Source organism: Phaenicophaeus curvirostris, chromosome 1 (genome assembly GCF_032191515.1).
Source record: "Phaenicophaeus curvirostris isolate KB17595 chromosome 1, BPBGC_Pcur_1.0, whole genome shotgun sequence".
Taxonomy (NCBI): Eukaryota; Metazoa; Chordata; class Aves; order Cuculiformes; family Cuculidae; genus Phaenicophaeus; species Phaenicophaeus curvirostris.
Window position 1 is genome coordinate 204,201,503 of NC_091392.1, and position 12,698 is coordinate 204,214,200.

Sequence of the window (12,698 nt, forward strand, 5' to 3'; positions counted from 1 at the left end):
ATATGCCTCATGTTCCCATTTTCCTATAGGAACATACACATCCTGTATTATAGCCTGGTTTCCTGTAGGTGACATGTCAGCCAAAGTGTCCTAAGGGGGATGAAGTGCACAGTGATGATCCTAGCCCAAGCTGCAGCTCCTGGAAGGCACTCAAATACTTCCTGTTTCAACTGCAACTAGAATGGTTTAGGGTTTAGGGTTCACATTTTTCCTCTGAAAGAATTCAAGTTTTCCATAAAGAGCATAGCATTAAGATGTACTGTAAGAGATTTAAACTTCCTCTGAAAAAACGTAAGAGGACCGCAGATGTCCCTTCATAATAAAGTATTTGTTGATAGCCTATAGAGAAGAATTCTTTACAAGAGTGCTATGCCTTTAACTTTTGCCTCTAATGCACTTTAAAAGACATTAAAATATTAATTGCCCACCTAAATAATAATTGTTGCTGAAAAGTTACAAACATACCATAGATCTCAGTTTGTAGGACGATATACCATAGAATCATAGAATCATAGAATCATAGAATAACCAGGTTGGAAGAGACCCACCGGATCATCAAGTCCAACCATTCCTATCAAACACTAAACCATGCCCCTCAGCACCTCGTCCACCCGTGCCTTAAACACCTCCAAGGAAGGTGACTCAACCACCTCGCTGGGCAGCCTGTTCCAGTGCCCAATGACCCTTTATGTGAAAAATTTTTTCCTAATGTCCAGTCTGAACCTCCCCTGGCGGAGCTTGAGGCCATTCCCTCTTGTTCTGTCCCCTGTCACTTGGGAGAAGAGGCCAGCTCCCTCCTCTCTACTACCTCCTTTCAGGTAGTTGTAGAGAGCAATGAGGTCTCCCCTCAGCCTCCTCTTCTCCAGGCTAAACAACCCCAGCTCTCTCAGCCGTTCCTCATAAGGCCTGTTCTCCAGCCCCTTCACCAGCTTTGTTGCTCTTCTCTGGACTCGCTCCAGAGCCTCAGCATCCTTCTTGTGGTGAGGGGCCCAAAGTAAAAGATACCAAAGTAAAAAAAAAAAAGATACCAAAGTAAAAGATCAGACTGTAAATAAGTCTTGTACTCCTGTGCTAGGGGGTTGTGTTACTAATGCTCAGAAGCCACCAAAGGCAATGTTGGGAGAAGGCTACAATGGAAAGTATCAACCTTTATGTGAAAATTGTTATGATGATATAGTCAGAAAAGATTGATCTCAGTTTGTATTTCTTCAGTGTTACTGCACTGGATCTCAAGACAGCTCTGAGAACTTCTGACCCACAGTTCTAAGTGATATCAAGTGACCCTGTTTCACGTGCTGTGACTGGTACATGGATGTAGTTAATGTTTTACCAGATGATTAATTTTAGTTAGATGTTTTGAAACATTAAGGACATTCTTTGTTGAAAACGATGGTTGCATGGGAACAGGAAATAAAGTATGTTAAACTCTATGACCTGTTTGGAAGGAAGGTTGGCTGAGTCCTGTGAGAACACTAAGAAGGGACATTTATACAAAGGTCATGAATATTATGTCATTTAGTCAATGGCTCACTGCCTTTCACCTAGCATTTTGCCGCTTTAGATAGGAAGACATTACGATATGTACGATGTGTCCATGCCCATGGAAGGGGGCTTGGAACTGTATGGGCTTTAAGGTCCCTTCCAACCCAAACTATTCTATGATTCTATGATTCTATGATTCTATGATTCTTCCATCTTCCTACTTCCCTCATGTCCCCAGAGCCTCCCTGTATCTCTCATGCTTCCTTCCATAGCCCATCCATGAGCAAGGCAGTGTGCACTGTGCCTATTTTGAAGCTGTATGTGCCTTTTTGCCTCCCCTCCCAATCTCTTTTTTTTTGTTTTTTTAATGTTTTAAACAGAAATCTAAAAAAGTTTCCGTGTGGTTAGATGAAAATGACTCACTTGAGCATTACAGAAAGACAAAACTCAGGCAATGAACCCTTTTATTTTTCCTTAGACTATCAGGGTTAAAATAAAATGACTTTTCCTTTTTTTTTTTTTGAGAAAGCATTTTAAAATAAAAATTGCTTGTGTGCTGATGTCTTTTTCTTTGTTTCATATATTCTGGAAGGTAAGTTTATTGCTAGGAATAATTACCACCACAACAACTATAATTTTAGAAGTTATTGTTAGGCAGTGAATTTTAGATATGTAATCACCAGTATTTGTATGTACAGCCTGCCTCTAAGATATACTCCTGTAACTAGGCTACAGAAATTTATCATGTGACTTATATATACATCAAAACAGAACAATTTTCACATTTACTTGTTTTTAAGCAACATGGCAAGAATAATTTGCAAAGATTATTTGGTGGGTCCTTCTGAATATCAATTTTGCCATCTTGTAAATAAAAAATTAAGTAGAATTCGTTAAATAAAATCCGTGCTGTAAATCATTCACCCTGCTCTGCTGTTAAAGCATTTTGAATTCAGAACCTCAGTGCTTCTAATCTTGGGCACAGACAATGAATGTAATATTTTCAATTGTCTCTTACTATTCATTCAGGGGTGTTTACAGAGAAGGATGACACAGAAAGAAGAACAAAGATCTTCACATTTAACAAGTCAGACATAGATGGCAAACGTAATGAGCTGTTGCATAGAGAATAAGAAATGTTTGGAGAAGGCTAAGGAGGGATGAATTAGGCTTTGAGATTTTTTGGGAATGAAACTAAGCAGCTGTAACTGGTGAGGTAGGGAAAGGATATCCAATGGGTGGATGCATGGGGAAGAATGACACAAGCAAGTGATGGGCTCAGGAAATTAATTTCATAGGAGCACTTTGAATGGATACCAAAGGTGGCAGATTACATTGGTCCAGGCTGAGGTAGAACATTGCAGTAACTGACATGCATCATGATACGAGCCTGGCTGATGGTTTTACCTCACTGAAAGAATTTGTATTTTATAAAGTGAGACAATAGAAAGAGTCTGCTTACATATAGCCTTGATGAAAAGATCAGGAGGGACACTTTTGGGGCAATCACAGAAGGGAGAAGATCATAGAATCATAGAATCATAGAATAGTTTGGGTTGGAAGGGACTTTAAAGATCAGCTAATTCCAACCCCCCTGGCATGGGCAGGGACATCCCACTAGATTAGGCTGCCCAAGGCCCCATCCAACCTGGCCTTCAACACTTCCAGGGATGAGGCATCCACCGCTTCCCTGGGCAACCTGTGCCAGTGCCTCACCAGTCTTATTGTGAAGGGTTTCTTCCTTGTGTCTAGTCTAAGGTGTGACAGAATTGAGACCTGGCAATGCATTTGGAGACTGGCGCTGCTGACAATCTGAGCTAATTATATTTGGCTTGGAATTGAGTAATGGGAGAAAAAGATGCTGCTGAGCAGGGAGTGCAAATCATAGAATCATAGAATCATAGAATAACCAGGTTGGAAGAGACCCACCAGATCATCGAGTCCAACCATTCCTATCAAACACTAAACCATGCCCCTCAGCACCTCGTCCACCCGTGCCTTCAACACCTCCAGGGAAGGTGAATCAACCACCTCCCTGGGCAGCCTGTTCCGGTGCCCAATGACCCTTTCTGTGAAGAATTTTTTCCTAATGTCCAGCCTAAATCTCCCCTGGCAGAGCTTGAGGCCATTCCCTCTTGTCCTGTCCCCTGTCACTTGGGAGAAGAGGCCAGCACACTCCTCTCTACAACATCCTTTCAGGTAATTATAGAGAGCACTCTGGATGCAGATGCATGGTAAATCACTATGGATGGACATATAAGTAGAAAAATGGCTTCCAGGAGCAGAAATAATATGAGATAATTACTGTGTCTGAAGCAGTTGCTCTGGGTAAATATATACTGGTTGGACTGCCTGTTCTTATCTTCGTTTTGACCTGTATTTTTCTGTATTTTCCTGTTGCTAATAAGCCAAGTTCTGGGAAACGATGCTCCACCTAAACCATCTCATATCAAATGAGCTATTTAAATGTGCTGTATCCACGGCTTACAGCTTTTAAAATTTAACCCTGAAGACTGAAATCTTCCCTGCTTAAGATTCCTAGAACATCTTTTTCTCTTTTCAAGTACTATGCCTTTGACATAGGATCATTTTAAATAGTTCTTGTTGAGTCCTTTTACCTCTCAGCTCGTTTCCCCTCTCTTTCCCTTCTGAAACAACCCAATTTCCTTCCCTTACCCTTTAACTGCTGCGATGAGTAAAGGCAACGTGTATTTTGGCTGTTTTTTTGGCCATGCATGCGTTGGCTGGATGGCTATATATGCTGTCTGGGAAACAACAAACCAAAGAGAGCAGAATCAGGCCTGCTCTTGTAGGTTTTATGTTCTTTGCCCTTTCTCTGGGCAGTGGAGCATTTGTCCCTGAAGATATTTGCAGATTTCCCCCTATTATCAGCTGCCAAAATTTACTAAACATCTTTGTTGTCAAAATTTTAGCTGAAGGTATATTGAATATTTATTTAATAAGACACTGTAATTCCCCAGGTTTAATTTTTTTTTTGTTATTTTATTTTTTTGAGACCTCATCTGGAGGACTGTGTCCAGTTCTGGAATCCTCAACATAATAAGAAGGGTATGGAACTGTTGGAAAGGGTTCAGGGGAGGGCTTCAATGATGATTAGGGGCTGGAGCACCTCCCTATGAGGACAGACTGAGAGAGTTGGGGTTTTCAGCCTGGAGAAGAGAGGCCTCCAAGGAGGTCTAGAATTCACAACTTTGTTATGCAAATTTCTGCCCTTTCTTCAGTTTCAATATTTGGCTAAACTAACAGTCTCTCTGAGTGTTGGAGTAGTGCCACACACGCCTCAAACTCCTTTACCAGCTTCCTTAGGGTTCTCTTTGGCTATTATTCCTGGTAAAATTATTTCACTTACTTTACACTGAATTTTACTTTTTCTGAATTGTGTAATTAGTATGTCAGATCTACATATCTTGATTTTATATACCTAACACTGGCTACAGCCTTAGTGTGTGCTTGTTGTTAAGATCTGAGACTAAAAAAGGGTCAGCAGTCTGGACTACTCTGCAATCATTCAAGACTGATACTCACCAGTTCTGGGAAAGTTGTTTGTATTGAAGTTGTGACATAATGCTTTTAAGAACCTAGTCTTAGACCCATATTTTTTTAGGATTATCACTTTACATTTTCTGTAAGTAAAATTTGCAGAAATCAGTATTCATTTTGCAGAACATACCAGTGCTTTCACAGTGCCCTGACTGTCCCTCCTTGAGAAATGATATTTGTACATAGTCATGTAAATATTCCTAAGCTTACTATCAGTGCTATAATGACTAAAAAATGCTGCAATAACAGGAATCATGAGCTTCAAACTGTTCTGAGGATTTCCAGGCTTTATATTTCATAAGTTAAAAACCATAGTCTCCAAGTTATCATGTAAAATCTATGGACACTGCTTTTATCTTTTCATCGCTTACGCTGTTTTAACCTTTTAAGTTCAGTGCGACTACATGACCACTTTGAGAAGGTTTCATGTTCTTTTGGCTTCAATTTAGGGGTCTACAGAATGAATGTTATTATGACATGCCATTAGTATTGTAAACAATACTAATTCTCTTATATGAGGAATATGATGTGCATAAAATATCACAATATGTCTTTTTTAAGATTAATAGGTGCAGTTTTGGGGATTACTGGTGGACTAGGTGTTGCTTCTTCCTGTTAGTTTGAAGTTAGTAGGTTTTGTGGCTCACCACACAGGGCTTCTGGACCTTCTTCATTTTTTTGCTCTGAGCAGGCTGTATCACTGATTTTCTGCTTGAACTCTCCAGCTGTGTGTGAACTTGCTTGCTGGCACACGGATGTGTCTCACACCAATATGAAATCAGGGCAAAGCTGGGGTAACTGTTCTTTCTTGGGAGCTCAGCAATGTTCTTGGGTCTAAAAAGAAACCAACAACAAAAAGAAAACCAGAAAAAAGAAACACAAAAGATTCCTTGAATTTCCCCTGCAGAGCTGGTGTATCACCACTCAAGAGCTCCAGGATATTTTAAGACTTCCTAATACTTTAAGCATGTATTTTTCTGCCGCCTTGAGGAGGATTTACACTTTTTGTCTTTAGGGAGATGTACAAATGAAGCAGACGTGCAGGCTCCAGCAGAGTTATTCTTTACTTTATAAATATACAAACCTACACAAAGCACTGAAATATCTCTAAAAGTTCCCCTGCTTTAGGCAATTCATCATGCAAGAATCCTCTAAAAAGTCAAGCACTTCTGTTTCTGTATATAAATTGTTCTTCAGGAATACAATGTTTGTATATATTTCCCTCTCTTTTTCTCTTTTGTGTATCTCCTTCCACCGCTGTCCTATCTGAAAAGCATACATTTGTTCAGTAGTGTCCCACTCCATTTCTTTCAAGGTGATTTGGAGCCTTAGAACCTACGTCCAACTTGCCGGTCCTGGCAGTGGGAGGTGTCCCTGCCCAGTGCAGGGGGGGTTGGAACTGGATGATCTTTAGAGTCCCAACCCAAACCATTCTATGATTCTATGATTCTTTTGCAGCATACACATCTCCCTGATGCTATGGTTTGTGAAGCCTGCCGTTAATATAGAAATCCTTTGTTTTCTTGTGTCTCACATGAGGCAGAATGCCAGCCAGACATTTCCTATTCATCAGGAATATTTGGTGTGATTTTTACAATTTTATACTTGCCTACAGAAGAGAGAAATCATTTCTGCACTGTGACTCTTGTATTCCATTTCTGTTGTGTGCAAACCAACATCATGTAAACTGTAAGTCTTCTGGCACGTCTCTGTTTTAATTAGTGAAAAAAACCCTTTTGAAATAGTAGATAACACGTCCACACAGCAAGTACTATTTGTTTCTTTTGTAAAGAAAACAGCACTCTGAATTAATGTGTAGATGAAAGAGTTCCTATGTATATTGGATACTGAAAGATTTATGCGTAAGACTGCTAAGTAGGTGCTATAGAAAGAGTTTGGAAACAGCTCTTCCTGTAAAATGCTACTGAACTTGCCAGCATGTAGCATCATTAAACTTACTAAAAATAAAATGCCCTCAGGCCTTGTAAGAGCAATTGCTTCATAATTAGGCTCTTGAGAAAGGAGTTGGGATTTGTAGTCAGGTTTTTTTCTTTTAAAAAATGATCTTTACCAGGTGAGCCGTTTTCTGCACTTCATAGGTGGACATTTGGAATCCATTCCTGCTCACATGGGAGAGGTTTCCCTTAAACTGAACTATTTCCAAAGCAGAATGCAGTGTCATAAAAGCATTTCAGAGTCACCTTGAAATTTAAGCACAAAGTTTTACTGCTTAGGAGTTGATTTTTAAAAGCTGAAAGACAGAAGCTGAGAAAATCAAACACTAAGGTAGAAACTGAAGGAGATTCTTGGATCCATTTGAAGAGAGTCTTACTCTCATATTCTATCTTGAATGCTTTTAAAATCTTTAAATAAACAGGAGGAGGTTTTGTAGTATCCCAGAGATTTTGGGAGTCTATAAATAATATTTTATCCAACACATAGGATTAATTTTTAGCAAAAAACCCCAAACTAAATTATTTTAAGTTGACAGGTGTTGTGAAGTGTCATAGTGTTGCACAACTCAACTGTGTTTCAAAGCTTTTCTGTGAAATCTGTGCAGTGGAAAAACATACAGAATACTTAAAAATGCAAGCAGAACTAGGCTTTAATTTGTATTCAGACAATATCAAGAAAACAAATGGGGTTTGATTAATTTTAAAAAGGTCAGTATTCACTCTTTGTTATGTAGACAGAAATGTAGATCTAGAGGCCACCTCTGGCCATGCTCAGTGGAGGCTTTGGCCATGCTCAGTGGAGGCTTTTCTGGACTGCACTTAGACCATCTCCAGAGAAAGATCACACGTACTTCATCTCTCAGTGGAATAACCCACCTAGTTTTTCTCCAGCATGTTTCTTTGACATTCTTTTCTTATAATCTCTATTTTAGATTAAGTAGCTTCTTCAGGTCATTCTAGCATAAGTTACCCAAGATACTTCACATCTGCCCTCTCTTCACTTAGTGATTAATAACATTTGACTGGCATGTCAAAATAAGCATGTGTAGACACGGGATTTTTTGAGCTAAATGTGATCTTGCTGTGGTGCTGACAAATGATATCTTAGCACTAGCAGTCAACACATTCATGCAACTGTTTTTCCTGTTTTGGGGTGCTTTGTGGGAGCAGGAATATGCACTCTGTAGTGTAATTTCAAAGGCACGGGGTGAATCGTGCATGAGAAGCTCATGTAGAGTCTTCTGAGAGTTTCACAAAGTCTTTCCTGCGTGTGGCTATCCTGGCCCACATAAACCTGGTTTTCAGCCTTTTCTCAGTAAAAGCATGTGATGACAACATGGGAGGGATCTTGTATATTAAGTGACAGTGTGGGAATGGAAGCAGGGAAATAGGCAAAGATATAGATATTTGGGTCCTGCTGTAGTAAATGGGTAAAACAGTGAGAGTTTCCAGAATTCAGGGTGGAATGCAGTGTGCCCTGAATGTCCATTTTTCTCTTCAGTGACTAAAGAAAATGAACAGAAGAGCAGCTTAAATTAGAGGCTTAATTTTGTGTGACAATGGGTAGTATGAATCCCATCCTGAATGACAATCTTGTGAGGTTATTACTGATTTTCAAAGATATATTTGGAGAAGGATTTGGGTAGAAGGAAATATGGGCAATGTCAATAACATCTTGAGGTAGAACATGATTATTGAAGAAATTGCTCCCTATGATGAGTGTTGAGATAGATGACATAAGGTAGAATTAAGAGAATCTCCCTTTTCTTTGGTCTTTGTCCTATATCAGTTAAAAAGGAATCTTGTTTGCTGCTGAACTAGAAGTCATGGACAGGAATAATGAAGCCCAAATGATAAGTGCGAAGCATCACTTTGCCATATACTACGGCTTTTTCCTAATTTTCCTGCTGTACAATTTAGGTCAGAAGACAAATGAAAAGAGAAGCCCGTTGAGACTTGCTGATAGCTTCAAAGACTTCCCACAGAGTTATACCTGCAAGAATTTAATCTTAAGGCTGAATTTTGCTGTAACCCTTTAGTGGGGAGATATTCCAGCTTTCAACAAAGAAATCTGTAGTGCTGCGTTACCTTATGCTGTAGTGCTGTAGTGCTTAGTTAAGCAATTCAGTGTTGTATGTGGAATGATATATGGATTAACAGGATAATGCAAATTTTGGGAAGGCACAGGTCTTTACTGCAGTACCTGAGAACATAACCCAGCTTTCCATTCCAGGTGCATTCCTATCCTGAATCCTGGCTCCATCCTAGGATGAGACTTAAGAAACTACCTCCTTATATATTTATATGCTTCCATGAAAATGCAACCGAAGCGTGCAGGAAGATAAGGTGTGCTCCAGTAAGTCCAGGCTGAGGAGTACATGCAGAATTCACTCTAAGAAGCAACCAAGGACACGCCCTGACTTTGCTCCTTGAGAAAGTATTTCCAGGTCTTCAAAACAAAATTAATGTGTTAGAAGTTACTGATTTTGTTGTTAATGTAATCATAAGAATCACTTAAACTTCATATTCTTCAACAAATGGTATTTGGAGCCTGTATTAATCTCTAGGTGGAAAGGAAACTGATATATGGAGTGCAAGAAGGTTTTCCACTTGTTTATCTGACTGTCTAGAGATCAGCTTTTCTGAAGGACTGTTTGATTTCCCAGGACTTCCCCTGTCCTGCTTCTAAACCTCACTGATTGCTAGAGTTCCCATTTCAGTCCACTGATGATAAAGAGAATGGAGAGTGAATACCTCACATTTAGATTATTGTATTAGAGACGCCTCTGGCTAGGGGAGTTGAATCTTACCCATGCAGTCTTTATCTTAGCAACTTGAGCACTATGTGCTTGAAACACTGCTGCTTCTGTGCTTTTTCCATCTACTTTTCATGTGCTTTATTTTTACAGTTGCTTAATCACACTGTTTAGTTTAATCCCATGTTATGTTGTTTAGTGCATAGAGTGTATTTTGATTGAGTAAAATGAAGTTTCGCTGCATTTTAATTTCTCGCAAACAGTCAACACCAAGCCAAGTTATTTCTTTCCTCATTTCATTGCTTTTTGTTATTTTGGCACTGGAATAACTCCCATCAGTATTGAGCATGAGAGCTGTGCTGTCACTTAATAGAGTCCTTCAGAATACTTTACTGATTAATTCTAGGCTTAGCTTTCCATGACTTTTGCAAATGGATATGATCATCTTCATCAAAAGAACTATGTATTGTTCACTCCCATTGAAACAATTGGCAACGTGGGATTGACTGTAAGAGGTGATGGAGTATTCAAGGGTTCTTGACATTACTGCTAATTCTGTTCACTTTTAGCTAAGAGGAGGCATATTAACAACGTTTCATCAGCCAAGGGAACTGAGGTGGTAATTTTATTGACAATCATTAGAGAAAGATAAAGAAAGTATGACATTCTGGCAGACACTAATCTGCTGGGCAATCACCAGGGAAACTGTATTGTTGCAGCTCTGATCAATGCAACTGTGTGGCTCAGCTACACAGTAAAGTTATGTATACTAAAATATATAGAAAAAGGGCTTTTTTTTTGAAACTCCTCTCCTCTCCTCTCCTCTCCTCTCCTCTCCTCTCCTCTCCTCTCCTCTCCTCTCCTCTCCTCTCCTCTCCTCTCCTCTCCTCTCCTCTCCTCTCCTCTCCTCTCCTCTCCTCTCCTCTCCTCTCCTCTCCTCTCCTCTCCTCTCCTCTCCTCTCCTCTCCTCTCCTCTCCTCTCCTCTCCTCTCCTCTCCTCTCCTCTCCTCTCCTCTCCTCTCCTCTCCTCTCCTCTCCTCTCCTCTCCTCTCCTCTCCTCTCCTCTCCTCTCCTCTCCTCTCCTCTCCTCTCCTCTCCTCTCCTCTCCTCTCCTCTCCTCTCCTCTCCTCTCCTCTCCTCTCCTCTCCTCTCCTCTCCTCTCCTCTCCTCTCCTCTCCTCTCCTCTCCTCTCCTCTCCTCTCCTCTCCTCTCCTCTCCTCTCCTCTCCTCTCCTCTCCTCTCCTCTCCTCTCCTCTCCTCTCCTCTCCTCTCCTCTCCCCCCAACCATTTCATTATTGCCAATGCACAAAATTGAATAATAGTAAAAATTGCCATTCCTTTAATATTCCCTTGGGCAACTTGAATATTACATCATAAAAAGTTCAGAAAGCATAGATAATTTTCAGCTTTATTTTTTCCAGTGTAATTTATATAGTGGATTTTTCTTCTTGGAATTAAAAGATAGAGGGAAAACTCAGTCACTGCAATATAACCTCAATTATCTAAATGTCAGAAGATGCAGAAAACATTTGTACAACTGAAATTTCACATAATTATCAACATAGCTAATAGATATATTAGGGGACGAGGTGTACCATATAGTTAAAGTTTGGTTACAGTAGAAAATGCCTTAACTGGTGCATTATAATGATTCATGTTCGACAAAATTGATTGTGGATACTTAGAGAAGTACAAGCAGTCCCGTGAGCTACTTAAGAGAAGTCAGATACATATGACAGGCTTCTTTCTAGCATTTGCATTTTGAGATTTATGCCCTAAAATACAAGGATTATGTTCTTTATCACTGCATTTGCTGAAGCATTTATTAAAATCCTCACTGTCTGCGGAACTGTGTGATTGTTCTTTAAAAAACTTGCAATATTCTTTTTATCTCAGTAAGATCTCATGGTCATGAAGTTTCACACGCTTCCCCTTTTCCTAATCTGTAATATTCCTAGTCTCACTGTCTCCCATCCTACACCACTGTGAAAAGCCTACTCTTTTAGGACCTCCTGCAGGCACTGGGAGCTATTCTCAGGTCCCTCCAAAACCACCTCTGCTTGAGGTTGAACAAGTTCGGCTTCCCCAGCCTCTCCTCAAAGTACAGGTACTCAGGCTCCCACCCTCTTGGTGCTTCCCCACAGAGCTGGATCCAGTTTATCAATCTCTGTCTTGTATGGAGGGTCTTAAAAATGGACTCAGTGTCTAGGTGTGGTCTAATGAGAGGGGATTCGGGGTTGATAACCACTTCCCCCAGTCTCTTTTCTTACAGCCCAGGCTATCATTGGCTGTCTTTATTCCTACAACTCGCTGCTGGACCATGCGCCTCTGTTTTTCTTCTGAAAGTTAAGTTACTGAGGAACATAATATTTGATGACTAATACATTCATGGTGGGGCAAAATTCTGTCTTCTTCTTTGTGTGCTAATTCATCAGCCATCTGATGAATTTTACTGGAATTTACTGGAATAGGCTGCCCAGGGGGGTGGCTGAGTCACCTTCCTAGGAGGTATTTAAAAGACGGGTGGATGAGGTGCTGAGGGACATGTTTTAGTGATTGATAGGAATGGTTGGACTCGATGATCCAGTGGGTCCTTTCCAACCTAGTGATTCTGTGATTCTATGATCTAACCTGCTCTATCATCTCCCGTGGTCCCAGTCCCACATGGATAGTCTAAAGGAAAAAAATTCTCATAGGCTTTCTCTTAGATAGAACAGCTGCTTATGAGGGGTTCACAGCTGTTTCTGAAGGGTGATTATAGCTAGGGTATGAAGTTCAAGGCCTCACATCCCTCTGTGTATTTGTTTATTATCTGAACTTCTGTAAAGCCTTTGACATGGTCCCCCAAAACATTCTTCTCCTTAAACTGGGGAGAGATGGATTTGATGTGGGGACTTTTTGGTGGATAAAAGCTGGTTTTATGGTCATATTCAGAGAGTAGTGG

At 40.3% G+C, this 12,698-nt stretch overlaps 1 protein-coding gene across 1 annotated transcript in view; it reads left to right on the forward strand.

The window, feature by feature from the left end:
- The window catches only part of GUCY1A2 (guanylate cyclase 1 soluble subunit alpha 2), a 165,669-nt gene that overhangs the window by 93,335 nt on the left and 59,636 nt on the right, over window positions 1-12,698 (forward strand). The gene's annotated exons all lie outside the window — the stretch shown is intronic.